We start from the raw sequence: 25,368 nt of genomic DNA, 5'->3' as shown, positions 1-25,368 counted from the left end.
AATATTCTTATTCTTCCTGCAAAAAGAAGCCAGATGGTTAGAACTTCCACAGTTATGACATGCTTTCCTAGGAGCATCAGGAACAAATTTATAGTTATTGCTTGTATTCACACCTTCCTTTCCATTCCTGTTTTTCCTAGGTGATTTTACCTTGTTTGCATTCTTAACATCTTTCAGCTTATGCTTAAGCTACTTCTTTGTCATTAAGCCTATGTTAACTTCAGCTGTCTTTTCCTGTTTTAGTTTGTCAGAAGCTAATTCCTTTTTAACTTCTGATTTCTCATTTTCAGATTTTTCAGTTACAAACGTAACAGGTTTTAACTTCGGCTTTTGCTTATCAACAGGCTTAATTTCTACATTTCCTTTTTCATTTTTATTTTCTCCATAACCTAAGCCCTCTTTCCAGTTTCCACTGCTCAGCAAATTTTGAGTTGTTTTGCCAGAGTTAGTCCAAGTCCTAATAATCTCTCTCTCCTTTTCTAACTCAGTTTTTCGAGATTCATTCATTTTTAGCACTTCATCCCTAACATAAAAAGCATCATCTCTATCCTTCTGAGTTTGATGGAACATGACTAACTCTTTTTCTAAGAAATCATTTCTTTTCCTAAAAGCAAGATTTTCAGAAGTTAATCTTTCACATGTTAAAGTTTGATCTCTATAACTAACAAACATGGTTTTAAGATATCTTCTCAACTCATTAATATCATCAGTATGAAAAGCATAAGTAGTCTGAGGCACCTTTGTTTCAGCAGCTTCAGAACTGCTCTCAGAACTTGATTTATCAGCATTTGCCATCAATGCATAGTTCTCCTCACTTTCAGAGTCTGAGGTGTCTGTCCAGCTTTTCTGCTTTGTGACAAGAGCTTTGCCTTTGTCACTCTTGGTCTTCTTGCAATCAGGAGATATGTGGCCTTTCTCACCACAATTATAACATTTAACATTGGCGTAATCTCCTCTGTCAGACTTTCCTCCTCTTCCTTCAGATCTTCTGAAATTCTTCTTATCAGAACTTATGCCTTTTCTGGAAAACTTCTTTCCCTTCCTGAACTTCCTGTATGCAATCTTTATGATTCCTTTCACCATAAGAGCACACAGCTTCATAAATGTTACCATGCCTGTATCCCTTCAGAACAACTTTGCCTGTAGATTTGCTTACAACTTCACAGTGTTCTTCAAAGAAATCCACATGATAACCTCTGTCACAGATTTGACTAACACTCAGCAGATTGTGTTTAAGTCCTGAGACTAGAGCTACTTTTTCAATGATGACATTCCCAAGATTGATATTGCCATATCCCAGAGTTTTCCCCATATTGTCATCTCCATAAGAAACTCCTGGGCCAGCTTTCTCCACAAAGTCTGATAGCGGGGCTTTATTTCCAGTCATATGTCCTGAACATCCACTTTCCAGAACTAGGATATTTTTCCTGTTGCCCTGCAATCACAAAGACCACTAATGATTAGTTTTAAGGACCCAAACTTGCTTGGATCCTTTGGCCTTATTAAGTTTGTTAACATTTGCAGCGGATTTAACATCAGAGTTTATGTCAACATTTTTTTATCAGAATTTACAGTATCAGACTTTGCATCAGAACTTACACTAGAAGGAATAATGTTAATTTCTTTAAAGAAGGTTTTATTTGATAATAATCATAGTACAAACTATGATATTCCTTACAAGTATAAATAGAATGCCATAAACTACCACAATAAAAATAAGGATTTTATGGTTTAAACCTAACAGACTGACTCTTAACTCCTGATTTAGGAGGTAGAGAATTTATGTCCTTATTCTTCCTGCAAAAAGAAGCAAGATGTTTAGTGTTTCCACAGTTATCGCATTAGGAACAGACTTATAATTATTGCTTTTGTTCACACCTTCCTTTCCATTCCTATTTTTCCTAGGTGGCTTTACCTTGTTTACATCCTTAATCTCTTTCAGCTAGTACTTAAGCTGCTTCTTTGTCATTAAGCCTATGTTAACTTCAGCTGGTTTATCCTATTTTAATTTTTCAGAAGTTGACTCTGCCTTAACTTCTGTATCATTATCTTTCATCTTTTCAGAATCAGACTTTACAGTTTTAGCTACAAACTTAACAGGATTTATACCTTTGGCTTAGTAGTCTGTTTAACAATAATTGGCTTAATTTGTTCAGTTCCTTTTTTCACTTTTATTATCTCCATAGCCTAAGCCCTCTTTCCAGTTTCCACTACTTAGTAAATTCTTAGTTGTTCTGCCAGAGTTAGTCCAAGTCCTGATAATCTCTCTTTCCTTTTCTAACTCAGTTTTTAGAGATTGATTCAATTTTAACACTTCATCTCTAACATAAAAAGCATCATCTCTTTCTTTCTGAGTTTGATGGAACATAACTAACTCTTTTTCTAAATAGTCATTCATTTTCTTAAAAGTCTGATTCTCAGAGGTTAACCTATCACAAGTTAAGGTCTGATCTCTATAGCTAATGAATATGGTTTTAAGATAAGATCTCAACTCAGTAATATCATCAGTATGAAAAGCATAAGTTGTTTGAGGTACCTTTAACTCAGCAGCTTCAGAACTGCTATCAGCATTTGCCATCAAGTCATAGTTCACCTCATGTTCAGAATCTGAAGTGTCTGTTCAGCTTTTATTCTTTGTGACAAGTGCCTTGCCTTTGTCACCTTTTCCTTTCTTGCAATCAGGAGATATGTGGCCTTTCTTACCAAAATTGTAGCATTTAACATTTGAGTAATCTCCTTTGTCAGACTTTCCTACTTTGCCTTCAGGTTTTCTGAATCCCTTCTTATCGGAACTTCCACTTTTCCTGAAAAACTTCTTTCCCTTTCTGAATTTCCTGTAAGCTATCTTTGTGATGCCCTTCACCATAAGAGCACACAATCTCATCATCAACATCCATCTCAGATAGACTTTCAGTTTCTGAATCCTCATCATCATCATCATCAGAACTTGATGAATCTGAATCAGACTTTGTGATGAGAGCCTTTCCTTTTCCTTTCTTTGAGACAACTACTTTAGGGGATTCCTCCTCAGCCTTAAGAGCAACTGTTCTTGACTTTCTCCCATGTCTCTTGCTTCTTTGATCCATCTCAAGTTCACGAGTTTTGAGCATACCATAAATTTCATCAAGAGTAGTTTTACAAGAGCATAGTTGTCTCTTATAGTAGTTGCCTTCAAATCCCAACTTCCAGAAAGAGCTAAAAGGAATTTAAGATTAGTATCTTCAAGATCATATTCCTTATCCACCAGTGACAGATCATTCAAGAGTTTGAAAAATCTGTCATATAAACCAGTTAATGACTCATCAGGTTTTGAGTCAAAGTGCTCATACTCTTGAGTGAGTATAGTCCTCATGTTCTTCTTAATTGAATCAGTTTCCCGGCATCTTGTCTCCAAGGCATCTCATATATCTTTTGCAGTCTTGCAGTTAATTACCCTGTTTGACATGACATTATCAATGGCACTATACAGCAAATGCCTTACCTTTGCATCCTTGGCAATAGATGAGATATCTTCAGCTGTATATTCACTTTTCTCCTTTGGTACATTCATTGCTGGCTGATCTGCAACTACAACAGAGAGCTTGGTTGGTTTAGGTGGTCCTTCATTAATTCTGTCAAGATATTCTGGATCTGTAGCTTCCAGAAACATAGTCATCCTCACTTTTCATATGGGATACTCAGAAGGTTTCAGTATGGGAACCCTAATAGTCTCATATCGATTATGGATTTGAGTCTTTGGAGTTTCTTTAGTTTTGGTGTGCTTGGTTGGAGTTTCTTCTTCTTCAGACATGATTGTTTTGGATCTTTACTGTATATGTGTTAACAGATAGGCTCTGATACCACTTGTTAGGTCACACACACTGTAGAAGGGGGTTGAATACAGTGTATACTACAATCAAATCGAATTAAGAACACAAGTATGAAACACATAATAATCTTATTAATAAAATAGTTTTATAATGGAACCGTTCTTTCTCAGTGATGAATAAATATCACGAGAGCTGCTATGGTTACAATGAATAATATTCTCGATTAAGATAACACATATAGTGTAAACCCTATGCTGTGTTTATATAGACACACAGTTACAAGATAATCTTCTAATTGATATCGAATATAAGTCTGCATCCTAAAATATATCAATTAGTTATCTTTTCCTCCAAGTATTCTATTCTTCATAGAATTCTTCTCCATGCATATCTCTTCTTATTTTAGTCTTGATATTCTTTCATTTCAATCATCCGCCTTCCTTATCTGAACGTCTTCTTAAGTCCTGATTTTATCTTCTGATAAATATCTTCTGATATCTTAAGTTCTGATAACTTAAGTTCTGATATCTTAAGTTCTGACTTCAGTATAAGTACTGATTTCCAGTAAAGTCCTAATTTGTCCTGTTAGTTAAGATCTGAAAACTAAACACAAATCACTATTAGACATAACATCACAAATATATATAACAATGATTTATAGATTTAGTTACTTATTTTTCAAATTGGATATTAAATATTTTGAATAATCGGAAATCGTCCAACTTCAACGATTTTTACGTTTTCACCACCTGGAAGTTTCGGGAAAACTCATTTCGATCTTAATTTGATTATTTCGAGCATTTTCCGTGTTTTGACTTTTTCACATCGGAGTACGGTTTTACTTATACGGTTCCCAGTACAAATTTTACGATATTATTTTTGTTTCGGTAAACCGATAAACCAGATATTTTTGATATACGAGATATTTTGATTTTATCTTATCTTTTCGCAGTACGAGCAATCCTATCTTATCTTTTCACAGTACGCGCAATCCTATCTTATTTTTTCGTAGTACGCGTAATCCTATCTTATCTTTTCGCAGTACGTGCAATCCTATCTTATCTTTTCGTAGTACGTGTAATCATATCTTATCTTTCCGTAATTATAAATAACCCTTACAGTACTTTGTTTTATATAGATAAACATAAATAAACCGTAAAATCTTATAATTATCCGGTGAAAATATGTATATTCATAGTGTTCTTCATAATCAAACGAGGATTCGAAGGCGTTATCGAACTCCGATTTTGACGTGCAAGTAGTCGAATCGAAGCTCGTGACAAGTAAAATCAAGTTTTATCAACCATATCACTGTAGATTCAAGTGGACGAAATATCGATAGTAAAATCAATTCGAAGTTCGGGATTCAAAGAGAATAAATTAAGCGGTGTACAGTAAGTATATACCTTACATGTACTGTTGAAGATGATTTATAAAGTGATTTTTAATCGTTGATTTTGATGATATCGAAGATTAAGTATTCTTGCATTGATATTGTTAATTATGATACTTCCTTATTAGAAGTAAAGCTAAACCAATTGTTTAGCAGGCCGGGATCCCCACCAGTAGAACTTGTGCACTTGTGAATTATCGTGTTTGAATACTCATTTTTTTATCATTGTGAAATTATCTTATTATGATGAGATTTTGATGATATGATGATTTTTTTGTGAATTTTCCGTTGAAATTATTTATAAACCTCGGTTAAATGGTATGGTATATGCTTATTGGGCTCTATGGGCTCACTCGTTTTATATTACTAACTTTCACAAGAAAGAATTTTGGAGAGGGATGTTCTGGAAAGGATAAGAATGTGTTGATTAGACAAGAAATGTGTATAAGGCTAGTGAAAGGACTTCCGTAGTAGACGTATGCTTAGAAGTTGTTAAGAGGTTTATTATATGTTGTAAACTTTTGTCGTAAGATTTGACTACATTGTAAGTTCTTTTGTTGTATTAAATAAAGTTTAAGTTTATGTAAACTTAGATTGAGACATTTGCTTTATTTGTCAACCCCCGGGTCGGGTTTCCGAGGTTAATCCGGCACTGGGGGCGTCACAAATATTCTACTGAAATCCCTATTTTACCCATTACCTTTTTAATTATAATTGTCGAATGGGTGCTTCGTGAATTGACGGGTTGAAATAGAGGGGTGCAAACTGAGTTTTCAATACTCTTGGTACAAATTTATTTTTAAAATAAAATAAGAGGGTGCAAAGTGCATTTAACCCCAACTTATGTGTCAAATTTTCCTTTAAGTGTTTATTTTATGTGCCAAACTCTCATCAATTTAATGATGTCATCTCACACTAACAATTCTCTCTTCATTTAAATTACTTTCATTCAACTTTCTCATTCTTCATTTATTACCTCCACTAATTCTCTCTCTTCCCCATTTCTCATTCCTTTTTTAATCCTTAATTAATAATTTTCAATAATTCTCTTTCTTTCACTAGTTTTACCTTATTCAAAATTAATTTTATTTACACAAATATTTATTATTATATTTTTATATTTAATAAAAAGTTGGTAATCAATATCTATAGTTTGGGTAATATTATTCTTTTAAGTTTTTATATTTATAGTTTTATTCTATTATGTTTATTATATATTAAATATATTATATTATTATATATTCAAATTAAGCTATTTTAGAATAATTTTACAAAAATTAATAATAACTAGCATAATAACCCGTGCGAGGCACAGGTCATTTCCAATAGTTTTTTTTATGCAACATGTAATTATAACATTTTTAGTTGCTTTCTTATTTTTAAATGTTGTACAATGTCTAACGTATATCAAATACAAGTTGATTGTTTATCAATGTGTATTATTTTCATACAAGACATTACCAAATTACATAACATTTTTAATATAGCTAATTAAGCAAATTATATGTATTCTTGTTTGTGTCGTATAATTTGTATTTAATGAATGAATATAAACAGGTTACTAGTGTAAATTTAAAACGAAATGACTAAACTTAATCTGTAGAATGCTGTTAGTATATTTACAAAGAAAAAGCTAAAAATTAATATATATGTTGAATACAGACTTTACCAACCATTTTAATTTTATGTAAATAAACTATATGTACTGGGCTATTTTATTACTGAGTTCAATACTAACTTACAATTAACTTACTCAATTTGAAAAGATAAAAAATGCATAACTGAATTCAGAATGATTTGCAATCATAATATACAATAATGTAAAATTCACACTATTGTTAATATAAAAGTTGATTTTAATGAAAAATGGTAGTTTTTGAAATTCACCGCATGTATGTATGGAAAAATGTTAGTTTTTTATTTACAGTACTGTTAACAAAGTAAGATTAAGTTATTTGTATGTGTGTCAGCATGTAAATTATCGTATGTTACATTTTTTTAGTAAATTACGATAGTTTTATTTATTTATATGTTAAATATCTGATTTATGTACATATATAATCATTATTAACATCTAGTGAGATAATTGATTACTTAGATAACATGCATTTATAATTATTCAAAAATTAAAATTATGTAATAAATAAATTACAATAATTTATATATGGTATTCACATTATCAACAAACAATCCATATCTATTTTTACGCAAACAAGTATCAATCATGGTTCTAACATAAAAATAAATTATATATTGCAAAGACTTATTATTGATATTCATGATTTTTTTCAAGAATTCGAAGGAAAATTTGTAATTATATCGTTATTTAAACCGTTTTTAAGTTTCTTTCATTACGGCTCTAATATTTTTTCATATAATAATTTGATAACATTGTATACTATTCTCCTAAAATTAAATATTTTTCAACTCGATAAAATTTTTAAATATCAGTTGAACTGGCTAATTCTTTCAAATTATTGAAAAATATATATTTTTCTTTCAATAGCATAAAATGTATTGAATCAAATGCTACAATATAGTATAGATATAACTTTTATTGGAATAATTCAAAATATTATAATAATTCAAAATATTATAATAATTCAAAATATTTGTACAATGTCTACGAGAAAATAAAATTATCTTCATTAATGAATATTGCTTATCTAAAAGAATTCTTTTTAAAAAGTTAGTTTTTTAAGTGAAAATGAAAATTAAATCGATTTAATATATCTTGGTAGTTTTAACAAATCCTGTGACAGCTCGTATCAAATTTCGAATATTTCTAAAATTGGGTCAATTCTCAAAAACAATAATGCATTAACAGTCAAGTTAGTAATTTTAACACATATTATCAATTAACGTTATTCTATAAAACCTCAAACACATTAATTTGTATTAACTTAAGATATTAATTTTTTTTACATTATTGGTAAGATATTTTCGCCGAGTTTATAATTTAAATTTACTAAACCAAGAATATGATATTGTATTTTCGGCCGGGTCGTGTATTCAAATTTCGAGTATTTTTGAACACTGAGCCAAGTTCTAATTTCAAATTCGAAATAAACTAAAATGCATTGACTCTTTATAATTCGAACATATCTAACTATGTAGTGCACATATAAATTATTTATATATATGTGATTCTATTTTCAATAATTTTCTTAAAAAATCTTTAAATAAATATCATAAAATGGATGGAATCAAATGCTATAGTGCATTATAGATTTAACTTTTATTTAAATAATTCAAGATATTTGTATGATGTTTTCGAGCAAATAATATTATCTTCGTTAATGAATATTGTTTATTTGAAAGAGTTATTTTTAAAAAGCCAGTTTTTTAAAAGGTGAAAAATTTATCGTTTTAATATATTGTTGTGGTTTTAACAAATCTCGTGAGATCTCATATCAAATTTTGAATAATTTTAAAATCTGGGCAAGTCCCAAAAATAATAATGCACTAGTAGTCAAGTTAGTAATTTTAATACAAATAATCAATTGACTTGATGTTATAAAGACCTCAAACACATTAATTTATATTAACAAAAGATTTTTAAAAAAATCACATTATTGGTAAGATATTCTCGCCGAGTTTGTAATTTAAATTTACTAAATGTAGAATGTGACGATATTTTTCGGTCGGGTCAAGTAGTCAAATTTTGAGTATTTTTTGAACTTTGGGTCAAGTTCTGATTTCAAATTTAAAATAAATTAAAATGCATTGACTCATTATCATTCGAACTTATCTAAATATGTAATTCCAATATAGATTATTTATATATAAGCGATTCTATTTACAATATTTCCTTTAGAAATTACTATGGACTTTTACCCGCGCGCTACGCGTGCTAGCAATATATATATATATATATATATATATATATATATTACTAATTTTTACGATTCGCACCAAATAATTTTTTTTACCATTTTTTTTATAATTTGAATAGTTATTTTTCGCTGAAAAATAATTGTGTCGAGTTTAGGTAAAAGTCTGAAAAATAATATTGCCATGAATAGTGTAGACAATACCAAAATTAAATAATGTGATTCAATTTTATGAAAAAAGGTATACATATAATACAACAGTCACATTCATTCTTAGATGACATCACATATTCTGCATCTAAAAAAGTATGTATAGCGACAAGTTATTAAAGATTTTCCAAATGTATGTACTGTATTGATATAAAACATAATTATAGAATTATTTGATTTTAATAAAAATACGTTAATAGAGCATTTATATTTCCATACAATTTATAAGGAAAAGTATAATGTCAATTTAACATATAAAAGTATGTTTTTAGTATTGACAAAATACTTGAATAATACACATATATATTCCAAAAACAAAAATAAAAAATAAATAAGCATATGTAAACAAAACTCACTTACAATTCATACACTCTCCTTTTCAATTTGAAGCTGATTCAAGGAATTTATGGTTAGAGCTTGAAGTACTGCATTCACTACTATAACTAATCCATAGCATTTCATCGGGGGTACTCATTCTGAAAGAGGTAAGTTGTTCAATTCTCTTATAATTTTCTCATTGTTAGAATAAGAATTTGATGTTAGATTGATCATTGAATGTAAATTGATGGATAAATGGATCTAAAAGAAGTTCAGATATGTTGTGTTTGTACAAATATGGGTGATTTTTACAGAAAGGGGGAATTGGTATGTATTAGCATGTATCTCTGTACTTTGTTAAAGTTCAATTGCTCATTATGTGATAATTGTAATTCTTATAGTAATTGTTATATATTAGTGAATTTGTTTTACTTACTTTGTTCAAATTATGCAGTTTCTGCCATTGCCATTTTATGTAAACTATGGTAGTCACCTCCCTGTTGAGGTTAAGTTGTTAGGACCCTGTAATATTGTTTGGACGGGAAAATATTCGAGAAACTCTAAGAGCATCCAAGATTTATCTGATATGATGTCTTTCTACTTAATGAAGCCCTACCACATGGTTCTACAGGAATATGAAGGAGGAACACACTTTAATTTCCATGTATATAATCTGTATGCGGTGGAAATGAAATATACATAAGTTGCATGGGATTCTGACTTGATGTGGACTGATACTGATCTAGAAAGACTCAATACCACTTTCTCTTATAATGCAACAACTAATTTTTGCACTGTTCATCATATACTTATTCAAGGAAAATATTTGTTGGGCACATCATTTACAGAGGTAACAAATAGACGTAAATATTTAGATATTTATTTTAAAACATTGTGGGTTTTTTATTGTGTTGGCCCTAATACTTTTGTACTGTCTAGGTTATCATTCAGATATTTGCGACAAAATTGGGTTATGTGAAAAGTCTCCAGTCATCACATTTTATTTTGAAGATCAAGAATGGCCTATCCATGTAAAGTGGGTTCATGACACAATATTGTTTACTAAGGAGTGAGATTGGTTTATTGAAGATGCAAAAATTAAAATTGGTGATACCATTGCTTTCCAGCAGACTACCGAAGCATTGAAGTTTAAAATAAGTGTTTTTGATGAATCTATCATTCCAAAAGAGGGAACATATGGAGGTATCTTGTCATTAATAGTTTCTGATTAAAAACCTGATTTTGAAATTGTTTCCATTGTTGGATTTTAACAGGTGAGGCAGATGATGTTCAGCATTATGGCAAGTTTTTTAAGGTTATTACAGATCATACGTTAGAGTACGGGGCACTGGTATGTTTGTATTTTGTTTTTGGTTTATAAGAAGTCAATCACTAAAATGAGGTCTTGCAGTAATTAATAACCTTACTATGCAGGAAGTACCACATGTGTTTTACTGTCATCATGGTACAAAACTTGCCAATAACTTAAAGATCTTTCTCGGTGGTGGAATGAGTGCAAAATTTAAATTATGTTTTGCGGAGAAGAAGATTTATGGGATGAATCGGCTTTTACGGAAGTACATTGTATGTGAGGGTTATATTATGTTTTTTAAATATTTAGGTAATTCAGACTTTCAGATTTCTGTTTATGATACAGAATACATGAATCACCTTCGTAATTGTTATGGAACTTACCGCTTTGAAGATTTCATGTTTCCTTCATGTTCTGAAGAAGTAATTGAGATTGATGATAGTTTCGATGTAATATCATAAGCACTTAATAATTTCTCTGTATGATATCAATAAGATACGGATGGTTTATACATTTGTGTCATGGTACTTTGAGTGATAGTATTCAAGGAAATTCCCGAGATACGTTTCTTTATAAAAGTCTTTTTGTGTTTCATATTTGAACCTGTTTACATTTGGTCATAAATTTGTACATTTAGGAGTATTTGGATGATAATTTGGGGAGAGAATATTGGTTTTCAAAGACTCACTCCCAGATCAATGCTTATGATGAGAGTTATAGAGACTTGTAGTTACCAAAGTTTTTGGTAACTAACTTGCAGTTATCTAACTACACATTATAGAACATGCAGACTGATCAACATTTGGTGCTTATGTAAGGGAAAGGTAAATGACCTCACAAATACAAACACATTAACAGAAACACTCTCTCTTATACCTTCTCTTATATAGCGTCAAAAATGACTTCACGCAGTGCAAATAGGAAACAATGGTTAGGGATTAAAAATGTGGCAATGGAAGAGTTGCACAAATTGGATGTCACTTGCGCAGATTTCAACACTGATTTAGAAGATACAAATGTTTTCTTCTCAGAGTTGTATGCATCCATGGAAAGTTGTCAATCTGATTTGTTTACTCGTTCGGTTGGCCTCCAGGAACAGTTAAAGTATTCTTTACATGTCTATTTCTTTTCATGTCTTACCAATTTATGGACGTGTGCTGAATAATTTTATCTCTCTCATTTACAGCAACATAGAAGATATTTTGCACAATGGATCAAGGGAAAAATGTGGAGAATCATCCCAAAGCAGTGACGAAATTCCACCATCTTATATGGGAAATCCACTCAGATTCCTAGGTGATACATCCACCTCTCTGCGTGGTCATGAGGCAACCTTGAAACTAAAAGCTGCAGAAATGATGAATGGCTTTCAAAAGTTTGGCGATGGGTGGATGGAACATCTTGCTAATTTGAATGGTCAGGATGATCAGTTGATTGAAGCAATTGGTAGAATTTACATATTAATGGATGAGTATAGTCGCAATATATAATTCATATTTCAGTAGATTATTAGAAGAATGTTAGTATGTTATTGTGTAATCAACGTTACTATAAATTAGTAAAAATGTTATCCTGGAAAAATTGTTTGCAAGATTATTGGATCAAAGTGAACATTGTTGTTATCTATATTCAAATTAAATCATTGTCTTCCAATCTACATGGAACAGAGTCTCATTTATTTTATATATTATTTCCATTTGTAATAGCAAGATGTAACATTATATTTTCATGTCATAAGTAAACATTGAATTCGGCAATGACATATAACAGATGATTAGATGAATAAAATATTTATATGATTCTACATTAACATTTATTTCAGTTCATAAGAGAAAGTTTGGTTGAATGCTGAAATCTCAAAACAATCATCTTTAAAATGATAAAAGCTCAAATGTAATGCAAAATAGCAGACATTCCAGAATACAATCTGGCTAAATCTTATTATGAATAAATTGATTGCAAATGCGTAGGAAAGACTTCACGCCAAAATTAGTTTATTTAGACTGCTCCACCAAGTATCCTATAAACACAATAGTACACAGCATGTTCATTAGAGTTTATACAACTCAATCATGTTTATATCTCTCCCAATAGTAATAATTTACATTACCCAAAAAGTGTTTATACCTTTGCATCAACACTTCAACAGCCGGATGATTAATATTGAAATAAATCTGCGAACATGATGAACTTCTTATCTGCAGTGAACCTATTAGAAGCAATTTACCAATAATCTTTAGTTTACACCTTGAAAAACAATTATAGTTTGTAGTAAAGATATATAGATTGACAGTAAATGGAACAATTATGGATTAGTGGCCTCATTATTGTCAAGATCACTATTGCAGGATACACAGCATTTCCTTCTAGCGACGTTGCTACATCATCAGTAAATTGATCCCAAGCACAAGTCTTAACCACGTTGCTGATATGGAAACAAAGATAGACAATCATATCAACATTGGAAAACACTGATCGAAACTACATTTATTAGTGAAATCATGGTCTTATCTGCCATCAAATAACTCAAAACGAAGAAACTTTTTCTCACTAAATCGTGTATAAATTTGCTTTACTTGTTCAATATTTTGAGCCATGCCAATAATATATATGCAATGTCATATATTTAGAATTTTTAAAGGATGATTTAAAATAAAAATAATTGTGTGATAAGATACAAAAATACATATAGCATGTACAGGGGGCACATGTTTAGAAAGTGACATTGCAAGTTCAGAAATCTCAGGAATAGTCTTAAGCTCAAACTTGTGTCTTGGAATGGTATTTACTTCAAACGGAACAGGATGGACAATGGTATCATGTGCGAAAACTATAATCGTATCAGAAGATACATGTCTCAGAAGTCCTGCAGCCTCCATTACTATAAAGTTGTGAATATCATATGTGTTTCCTTCAAGTATGATATTGCTAACATCATGCCAAATCACACGATTCACAAATGCAAAGACATGAAAATCCTGCATAACATAGGCTCATTAAGAAACTCTTCTATATAAACATTAATCATATACTACTACTTTATAAAGTGAACGACATTACCTCAAAATCAAGCAAAATTAGATTAACACCTCGAAATTGTTGAATGCGAGAAAATGAAGGCCACATTCGAGTAATACGTACATGAACCCTCCAATCAGTCCTAGTGCTATCAACTGATGCAATATTATTTTCCATGGCAGCCACGAGAAAGATTAACAATAAACAAATGATTATTAAAGGGCTACACAATTTAAACACTCATTAAACATATGTTAACCGTATATGTAAGAGGATTAGTATGTCAACCATGGATTTAGGTACATGATTGATGTTAATCCAGTTGGCGTAGTCTTTACATATGAGTTTGTTATGATTTACCTTCTACATAAGTAATCCAATATTCTGAAAATAATTACAATAAGTTAATGTGGTATAACAATGTATACGACCTTAAAATTAGGCTAAATCGTCTTGTACAATATTTTCAGTAGTGATTTCTTCCTAAACATCTATTGCAAAAAAATGCTTAATAGGTATAAAAATTAAGACAAAATATGACAAATATTTTTCTTTTAACTTATACTTAGACTTTTTATTTCGTCAATTTTATGTTACTATTTTTCAGTTAAATTACCAAAAATAGAAGCCAAACACACGTGATTAAGTCTGCTTTGGTATGTATCTCAGATCCCATGATTTTCTTTCAATAATATTTAAAATCATTTATTATGTTTATATAGTTAAACGTTGAGAGAATATTTAGCATCAAATGTTACAATCAGGATTTTGAGCAATCCATTTAAATAGTTAAACGCAGAACAAACATGTTGTGTTAGATAATATTCGAAGAATGAAGAGCTGGTTGATTTGAATATAGAAGATGTAGTAGCAGAGGCTGAAAATGCACATGATGATAATTCGGCTAATGAAGTAGTACAATAAACAGAAATCATTAAGGGTGTACATTCAAACCATCTAAAAATCCAACTAAAATCTTTAAATTTTGCAACAAAACAGAACTAAACATAAAAATTGACTTGTCTCTAAAACTTATTTAGATATGCCTAACGAAATTATGATTCAAATAATAAGTTTTCTTTGATGCGACATCCGTGTAATGCATTTTTTTTCCAGATTTCAAAAATCAACTTCAAATCTTTTTTCCTGTAAAGGAAACATTAAGAAATAAGTTACAATTTTTAATTTCATTATTTCATATATTTAGTAACTCGTGTTCAATCTTAAAGTACATTACTTTACAAACAAATGCTATATTTACCTTATTGAAATCATCAATAATTATCGGCACCATCAAATCCATTGCCCTCAAGCCTGTAATACACATATATGTATTAAGACATTTATACCCAAAAATAGTTAAAGTAGAAAGTTTTAAAATTAATCTTTTTACACATACCAATGCCTAAAGTTATAAACCTCATGTACTCTCAGGTTAATATAGAATTTGGAGGCCGAAGTATTAATGATAATAGCGACGCCTGACAACCAAAACAAACATGTTACAAACTTACAATGTACTTGTCTAAGTAAATAATATAATAAACTATCTTAACTCCATAAATTTGACCTTTGTACAGGATAACTGTGGCACTTGACAAAACAATAATGATTGGTGTCTCTTCCCCATCTTCGTACATTGAAGTCATACTTTCGCTCAATGCACCCCATGTATCCACTTTAAAAGAAACCCTTGTACCAAAACACAAAGGAACGAAAAAAATTAAATTTAAGTAGATGCATTAGTTCATTAAATTTTTTTACGTGTAACTTAATTCTTACAACGGTCCTTGAGTAACATTGAATCGTATAAGAGGCTGAACTCCAAAAATTGTTTCGATGTTCACCCTTGGATGGAGATCAGCAACAACTCATATGATATCTGATAAAGAACAATGTCATATAATTAAAACAAATTGACTTTTTACATTATTGTGTTAGTATAAAGCATATGAAATTTGTTGATTCCTATGGCGAATGTCCTATCGAGAGCATAAGATTCAAGATTTATATTTATAGCCAACTGAGGTAAACTGACAAATTCAAAATTATGCCTCGAAATGAAAATTTACAGTAAGTCATTTGGATACATAGTTTGGACTGTGGTTAAAGGTGTGAAAATAAATTTTAGCGCAGAACGAACATGCCTCAAGATACCAAATGCGTGGGTAGTAATGAAATGTGTTATTTATACATCTGACCCTCAACAATAGTATTTCCAAGGGAGTTCCATATATCAGCTCTCACAAAAGCCTGCATATGATCATTCTTACAAACATGAAAATATGTCGGTTACAATTGTATACTCAGAAATATAAATGTGACAACGTAAAATAATCTGTTTTAAACATGAATTATTCGAGGGTCCAAAATAATCAAATTACATCCAAGAAAGACTCCTTCTCTATTATTAGTATGTCATAATCTTGTGACTCGAACTCGTATCCTCAAGTTTCCGTTGTAAATGTCCAGTGAAGAAAGCGAATGAACTATAACTGGCGCTAAAATAATTGAATTTTGAAATCTATATTAAAAGAGAACATAACAGCAAACTCAAGATTTCACAATCATTCACTATTTAATACAAATTGTATGCAGAATACTAACCCATAATGATTGTAAAATGTGGCATGCAACATTTCTTATGCAGCTCTGAGTTAGAATACATGAACAACTATGAGAATATCGGAATTTAAACAAAATTCTATGAAAAAGGTTTAGATGTATATCTAAAACTTTAATTTAGAGATATGATAAAATTACATGTTTTATGCCGCCAAATTTGTTATATGTGATATGTCAGGCTGTTAATCTGTAATAAAGTTAGTTACTTTGAAAGATATAAAGTCGATCATGGAGTGAGAGTATGATACTTGTGCATATCTGATTGTACCAAAATATGTAAATTTTAATTGTTAATTTTCTTTAGATGATTTCATAAATCAAATTATTAGTTGTTGCATTGATAGTATAACAATCCATATTATATAGAATCGTCAACATAATGATTGTCTTAATATTTATAAATGTATAAGAAAAGAATTAAGTGTGAGTACACCTAAAATCTTTCACAATTAATTAGTATCATGTACAAATACAATATATTTTTCAACTTTAAAAGTTTATAATAGGAGACTTAATCAATTCGTTTCGTAAATTTGATTGAAAGCATAATGATACATTGATTTATAACTTGGTAATTACTTATGCAAGTCGGTCAAGAATCTTATTTTACCAAAAAAATGATTCACGTTGATAAAGATAAGCGAACATGATTTATTATTACGCTCTTCATTCCACATAGTAGCACCACATTTATTGCACAACTTTGACGGAGGGCCAAGATCCATATATCCACGCCACAAATTCTGATTCAATATCACACCATCCAGGTCATCATGGTACATATCATCAATTCCAACATCTAAATCACTTTACTCTGAATTGTCAATTTTAACCACATTGTCAAAATCTGAAATCAAATTCTTGTTCTCAGGAGATGCTTGACATATATTATTTCCTTTACTCTTTCTTAACTTTGGTTCATGGGGATTATGACAACTTCTACGTAAAGGAGACGTCGCAGGTTGACTCATTCGCCCATGTTCGAAGATGGGATTAGAGTTTGAAGATGCTTCATCGCTATTTACATAGGACATACCAGGTCCTTTACGTTTCAGAGCTGCATAGTAAATAAATACTTGAGTATACATCTCATTTGTTGAAGAAAGTGGGATTAATCATAACATTCTGTAAAGTTTTAAAAAATATATAAAACAAGATATTTTAAAAAAAAATGTACGCATGGGATTTGTATACATCTTCTCAATATTAGGACAACGTACTCTACATTTCTTATCTCAATATTAGGACAACGTACTCTACATTTCTTATTTGTTTGAAGATGGGATTAGAGTTTGAAGATGCTTCATCGCTATTTACATAGGACATACCAGGTCCTTTACGTTTCAGAGCTGCATAGTAAACAAATACTTGAGTATACATCTCATTTGTTGAAGAAAGTGGGATTAATCATAACATTCTGTAAAGTTTTAAAAAATATACAAAACAGGATTGATAGGGATAAATAAGTCCTGATTTTATAATTAATGGGCTGATAGGCCCAATAATAAGATGTATAATATTCAGACCAGAAAGGTTAAGCCTGATGGACCAGATCAGGCCTGGTGGAATAAAAAAGGCCCAAAAGCCCTGATTATTTATTAATTTCGTAATTAATTAATAAGGGAAAAATCAGCTGTTGAGAAGAGTCCTGATAAGGATATAAATCCTTATAGATAAGCCTCAAGGGGACCTAAAAGGATAAGGAATCAGTTTCCTACTATCTAGGACTCCAAAGTCCATTCTAATTATGAGACTTGCCCACCAAGTCTCCTATACCAAGTCCAATTCAAGGACCACCAACATCTATATAAGGGGTCTCACCCCACAGATCAGAACTACGTTTTTTGACTTGATCCTTGGCAATCAGCAAGGTACGTAGGCATCTTGTTAAGGCAGATTGAGTCACGAAACACAAGAGCAGTCAAATCGAGCCTCGAAGCTCACGTTCCTTAGTATTAAATACAGCAATTATATATAGTAGTTTTAATCCATAACATTTGGCGCCGTCTGTGGGAAAGGCACAACAACAACCATGGCGAGAACACGGAGAACAACTAGTACTCTGGAGGAAGGAACACCATCAGAGATAACCCAGGTGATTTCATCAACCATGGAGGTTCCTCCCCATTCAACTTATGCATCTACTCAGGGGGAAGCCCAGACAGGGGCAACTCATCCTCAGCCACAAGGGACAACTCCCCCGACTATTCAAGGTACGAATCCTCAAGTTCAACAAATACATATACCTGTGAATTCTCGACCCGTCGGGTATGAATATTCAACTATTGTTACTACTAATCCCCCTTATGGGATGCCCCTTCTCCCTGAGGTTGGAGGAAGCGGATATGCTAGGCGAGGCGAAGCACGAGGGCAGTCACCCCCCTATATACGAGGTTTGGGTCCTATTCCTGAGGATCGGGAATTTTCTGGTCCTTATACTGAGAGAGACTCTGAATCTTCGGATGATGAAGTGGCCCCGAGAAGGAGGCGTCCTGGAAAAGAGCCAATGACCGATGGAAGGCAACGCCCCCAAAGCACCCCAGGGGCGAATACCCAAGAAGTGCAGGAAAGGATCAGGGCTCATGAGGCTGAAATCCAAAGGCTGAGGCGTGATTTGGAGGCTCACCAGGTCACCAGACCCGAGATATCTCCTAGGGGGAGAAATCTTCCTCCTGTCATAGACCTGGATGGTCCGGTAAGAAGAAGGGCTGTTGTCCCAAGAACTGATCCAAGCAATCTCCTTCCCCTTGGAGATCCTGATGATCCAACTCCACCCTTCACAGAAGAGATAATGAATGCCCATATCTCAAGGAAATTCAAGATGCCCACTATCAAAGCCTATGATGGCACGGGAGACCCCGCTAATCATGTTAGGACATTCTCTAATGCACTGTTGCTGCAACCCGTGAATGATGCTATAAAGTGTCGGGCCTTCCCTCAAACCCTGTCAGGTATGGCTCAAAGATGGTACGGTCGCTTGCCCCCAAACTCTATTGGATCGTTCAGAGAGTTAAGTCAGGCTTTTATTAAGCAGTTCATCAGTGGAAAAGTCCATGAGAAAAGTTCAGCATCTCTTATGAGTATTGTGCAAGAAGCTGAGGAATCCTTGAGAGATTACCTGAATCGTTTTACAAAGGAGGCTTTAAAAGTCCCAGACCTTGATGATAAGGTAGCTATGATAGCACTGCAACAAGGAACTAGGGATGAGTTTTTCAAGATGTCCTTGGCCAAACGTCCCCCTGAAAATATGTTGCAGCTCCAAGAGAAGGCAGGGAAGTATATCAAGGTTGAAGAAAGCATGAGGAAGACCGTAGTAAGTAATGAGCCCACTGGAGGCAAGAAGCGGAAAACTGATCTGGAGTATATCGCTAAGGATAAGTATCCTAAAACCGAACAAAACCCTGATTCAACCCCCAAGAAGGGAGGACCTGGGCAAAAGTTCACCGAATACGCTAAGCTGAATGCTCCCAGAAGCCAGATCTTGATGGAGATCGAGAAAGATCGAGATGTTCGTTGGCCTAAGCCCTTGAAGGCCGATCCAGCCAAGCTAGATAAGAGCAAGTATTGCAGGTTTCACAAAGATGTTGGCCATGACACCGATGAGTGTAGGCAATTGAAAGATGAAATTGAGTTTTTGATTCGAAAAGGAAGATTGAACAAGTATACTGGAGATGGAGGGGACAGATATAATAATGAAAGGAAGAACTTTGAAGATCGTAGGAGGGACCAAGATGATCAGGGGCGAAACCCCCAGCCTAGAGGACCAGTTATAAACACCATATATGGAGGGCCGAAACCTCGAGGGCCTGTGATAAACACGATCTTTGGAGGTCCAACTGCTGCTGGATTGTCCAAAAATTCCAGAAAGGCATATACTAGAGAGGTTATGCATATTGTTGGAGAAGCCCCGAAAAGGGCCAGGACAGAAGTAACATTGGCTTTTGATGATTCTGACCTAGAGGGAGTCAAGTTTCCTCATGACGACCCGCTGGTCATAACACCGATAATAGGAAACAGCCCGGTCAAGAGGGTCCTTGTTGATAATGGTGCTTCTGTGGATATCTTGCTCCATGACGCCTTTCTAAGGATGGGGTATAACGATTCCCAGTTAACACCAACCGACATGCCGATATATGGATTTGCTGGAGTAGAATGTCCTGTAGAAGGGATAATCAAGTTACCAACCACCATAGGTACGGAGCCAAGGCAAGCAACACAGATGCTGGATTTCGTGGTGGTAAAGGCTAGTTCAACTTATAATGCTATCATGGGGAGAACAGGGATACATGCCTTCAAGGCAGTCCCCTCTTCATACCATTCAGTTATGAAGTTTCCCACCCGAAACGGGATTGGAGAAGAGAGAGGAGATCAAAAAATGGCTAGAAGCTGTTATGTGGCCTCTTTGAGGGCAGATGGAGTTGGGGGGCAAGTTCTTCCTATTGAAGATATGGATGTTCGAGAAAATGACGAGAATAGAGGAAGACCAGCAGAAGAATTGGTTTCGGTTCCTTTAGACCCCAAGAATCCTGAGAGGACGACTTTCATTGGAGCCACATTAGAGGATCCCCTTAGAGGGAAGTTAGTGAAATTTTTGCAAGAAAATAGTGATGTGTTTGCATGGTCGGCAGCTGATATGCCAGGCATAGACCCGGAGTTAATTACTCACAAGCTAAACGTGGATCCAAACAGGAAGACAGTGAAACAAAAGAAAAGAATTTTTGCCCCGGAAAGACAAGAGGCTATAAAACAGGAAGTAGAAAAGCTCTTAGAGGCTGGTTTCATTGAGAAGATTCAATTTCCAGAGTGGTTAGCGAATCCTGTAATGGTGAAGAAGGCTAATGGAAAGTGGAGGATGTGTATAGACTTCACTGATCTGAATGATGCATGCCCCAAAGACTGTTTCCCGCTGCCTAGAATTGATACTTTAATTGATGCCACCGCTGGGCATGAGATGCTGAGTTTCATGGATGGATTTAGCGGATACAACCAGATCAAAATGCATAAATATGACATTCCAAAGGTATCATTCATTACTGACTTTGGTGTTTATTGCTATCTTGTTATGGCGTTTGGTCTCAAAAATGCAGGAGCAACCTATCAAAGGTTGGTAAACAAAATTTTTAAGGATCTTATTGGTAAGACTATGGAAGTCTATGTTGATGACATGTTAGTCAAGAGTCTAGTAAAGACTGATCACATAACCCATTTGAGGGAAGCTTTTGAGGTCCTGAGGTACCACAAGATGATGTTGAATCCTACGAAGTGTGCTTTCGGAGTAGGATCTGGAAAATTCTTGGGATTGATGGTCTCAAAAAGGGGAATTGAGGCTAACCCCGATAAAATCAAGGCGATCCTGGACATGGAACCACCAAAAACCATCAAGGATGTCCAGAAGCTCACAGGAAGGGTCGCTGCGCTAGGACGATTCATCTCCAAGTCAGGAGACAAGTGCTTGTCATTCTTCAAGTCATTAAAGAACATTAAAGACTTTATATGGAGTGAGGAAAATCAGAAGGCATTTGAAGAGTTAAAGAAGTATATGGGCCAGGCCCCGTTGTTGGCTAAGCCAGTTCTGAGCGAAGTTTTATTCTTGTACTTGGCTGTTTCAGAAAGCGCTTTGAGCGCGGTTTTGGTTAAGGAGGAACTGAAAGTCCAGAAACCCGTATACTATGTCAGCAAAATCTTGCATGGTGCAGAGTTGAATTATTCAACTATTGAGAAATTCGCTTTAGCCTTGGTGATGGCTTCAAGAAAGCTGCGTCCTTATTTTCAAGCTCACCAGATTGAAGTGCTAACAAATCAGCCGCTGAGAAACATCATTCACAGTCCCAAGGCGAGTGGGAGACTGATTAAGTGGGCAATAGAGTTGGGAGAGTTCGATCTCAAGTATAAGCCACGTACGGCCATAAAAGCCCAGGCACTAGCTGACTTCGTGGTGGAATGTACCATACCCAACCAAGAAGTCGGGGGGCAGGAAGATACCATACCTCAAGACAAGGGAGTCGACAAGGAGGACAAGGAGAAAGAATATTGGGTTCTCTATTTTGATGGAGCATCAAAAACAAATTCCAGTGGAGCAGGGTTGGTTTTGCAAAGCCCTGATGGATTCCTAATTGAGTACGCTATGAAGCTAGACTTCCCAACCACAAACAATGAAGCAGAGTATGAAGCCCTGATTGCTAGCCTTGGTCTAGCTGGGACACTTAGAGTCAAAAACTTAAAAGTCCGTGGAGACTCGAAGTTGATCATATCCCAGGTAAAGGGAGAATTTGAGGCAAGGGATGGTACGATGGCTAAGTATGTTCGCCTAGTAAGGGCTGTGATGACCCAATTTAATGAATGCCATGTTGAACACATTCCAAGGGAAGAAAATGCTAAAGCAGATGCGCTATCAAAGTTCGCTTCGTTTGAGATTGAAGAAAGTTCAGGAAGTGTGTACTTCCGTATTTTGAAGACACGGAGCATAGATGTTAAGCTTGTGGCTCCCATAGGCTTGGGGACGTCATGGATTGATCCCATTAAGGCTCACATTCAGACCGGTTGGTTGCCAAGTGATACAACTGAGGCACGGAAATTAACTATTCGAGCACTAAGGTACTCCTTGATAGATGGGATTCTGTATAAGAGATCTTTCGTGGTTCCTTACTTGAGGTGTCTCAGGCCCGATGAGGCACGCTTGGCTCTTGAGGAAGTGCATGAAGGCATTTGCGGGCAGCACTTGGGGGGCAGGGCCTTGGCTCATAAGTTAACCCGTTTAGGCTTTTATTGGCCAGAAATGATGGCTGATGCCAAAGAATATGTAAAGAAGTGTGACCGCTGTCAGAAGCATGCACTAATTGTTAGACAACCCCCTGAGATGCTGACCTCTATCAACTCGCCTATTCCCTTTGCCATGTGGGGGATGGATATTCTAGGGCCTTTTCCTATGGCCACGGCACAAAGGAAATTTCTGATTGTAGCCATTGATTATTTCACCAAGTGGATTGAAGCCAAACCCTTGGCCAAAATCACTACTAAGCAGGTTGCACAATTCCTGTGGGAAAACATTATGTGCCGATATGGAATTCCCCGTATCCTTGTCACTGACAATGGAACACAATTCAACAATGAGGAATTCAAGAAGTATTGTGAAGAAAATGAAATCGAGTTACGATTCACCTCTGTGGCTCACCCGCAAGCCAATGGACAAGCAGAGGTAGCAAATCGGATAATCCTGGATGGACTAAAGAAGAGGATCGAGAAGTCAAGAAATAATTGGGTAGATGAGATACTTCCAATATTATGGGCCTACAGGACTACTTGTAGAGTCACGACAGATGCAACTCCTTTCATGTTGGCATATGGGGCGGAAGCAGTAGTTCCCGTGGAGATATCACATTCCTCTCCAAGGATTCAGGCTTTCGATGAGAAAGAAAATGAGGAAGGGCAGAGATTAGCCCTGGATTTAATTGATGAAGTGCGAGATAAAGCACATGCAAAGATAGTAGAATATCAGAAAAAAGCTTCATTCTACTACAACCTAAGGGTTAAAGAAAGGTTTTTTAAACAAGGCGATCTAATCTTGAGGAAGATAGAAGCATCTGGTGTAGGACAAAAAGGGAAGCTTGCCCCGAATTGGGAAGGGCCGTACAGAGTCAAGAGTGTTCAGGGTAGAGGAACCTACAAGCTGGAGACTATGGATGGTTTTGAAGTCCCGAGAACTTGGCATGCACAAAACCTGAAGGTTTACTATGTGTAGGGCAGTTGGATACGATTCTCACTTGTCATGATGGAGAGTAGGTTGAAAAGCACCTTGAAGCTTTGCTTAGGATTTATATGTCTTATTATGAAGTTTATTAAGACTTGTGTAAGGGATGAATCCCAAACAATTTTTGAAGCTCAGAGAATTTTTCGAAATATGTTTGAATCTCTATGGCATGGCAATTAAATTAGATGCATGATATGAAAGCCCTATAAAAAGGCCCAATTCAAAAAAAAAAACAAAACCCAAGTTTTAGCCCAGCATTAGGGGCCTAAATCCAAGTATGTACAAAAATTTATGCAAATGATCTTGACCTATTCGACCAGAAAACACAAAGAAGTCCAGGTCGAATGGCTTGAGCTCGAAATCAAGTCGATCAGGGTTGAAAAAAGAGGCTTAATTCGACTAGAAATGAGACCCATTCGACCAAGAAACATGAAAGATTCCTGGTCGAAATCATTGAGGTCAAAATTCTGTCGACCTGGGCAACAAAAGATGGCTAATTCGGTCAAAAATGAAGATCCTGACCGAAAGGGACGAAAATCCTGGTCGAAAACTTCCTAGTCGACAAAAAAAAAAAAAAAAAAAAGGGGAGGGAAAAATCCTGGCCGAAATTCGACCAGGACTTCTGCTCGAAATACTCCTGCTCGAAAGGCTGTCGACCAGGGCAATATGGAGGTTAATTCGACCAGGATCCTGGTCGAATGGATTCCTGGTCGAAAATTGTATAAAAAAAAAAAGAAAAAAAAGGAAGAAAAAAGAAAAAAAAGAAGGAAGAAAAAATCCTGGAAAATTACAAAAAAATAAGGAAATTCCTTAAAATAATTTCTGAAAAATGTTAATATTTTCAGAAATAAGGAATAAATCCAGAAAATTAAAGGATAAATCCTAGAAATTAGGGAAAAAATCCAAAAAATTAGGGAAAAATCCCAGAAATTAGGGAAAAAATCCAGAAATTAAGGATAAATCCCAGAAAATTAGGGAAAAATCCCAGAAATTAGGGAAAAAATCCAGAAATTAAGGATAAATCCCAGAAAATTAGGGAAAAATCCCAGAAATTAGGGAAAAATCCAGAAATTAAGGATAAATCCCAGAAAATTAGGGAAAAA

Source organism: Apium graveolens, chromosome 2 (assembly GCF_009905375.1).
Source record: "Apium graveolens cultivar Ventura chromosome 2, ASM990537v1, whole genome shotgun sequence".
Taxonomy (NCBI): domain Eukaryota; kingdom Viridiplantae; phylum Streptophyta; class Magnoliopsida; order Apiales; family Apiaceae; genus Apium; species Apium graveolens.
Note: the sequence above shows the minus strand (reverse complement) of the source record.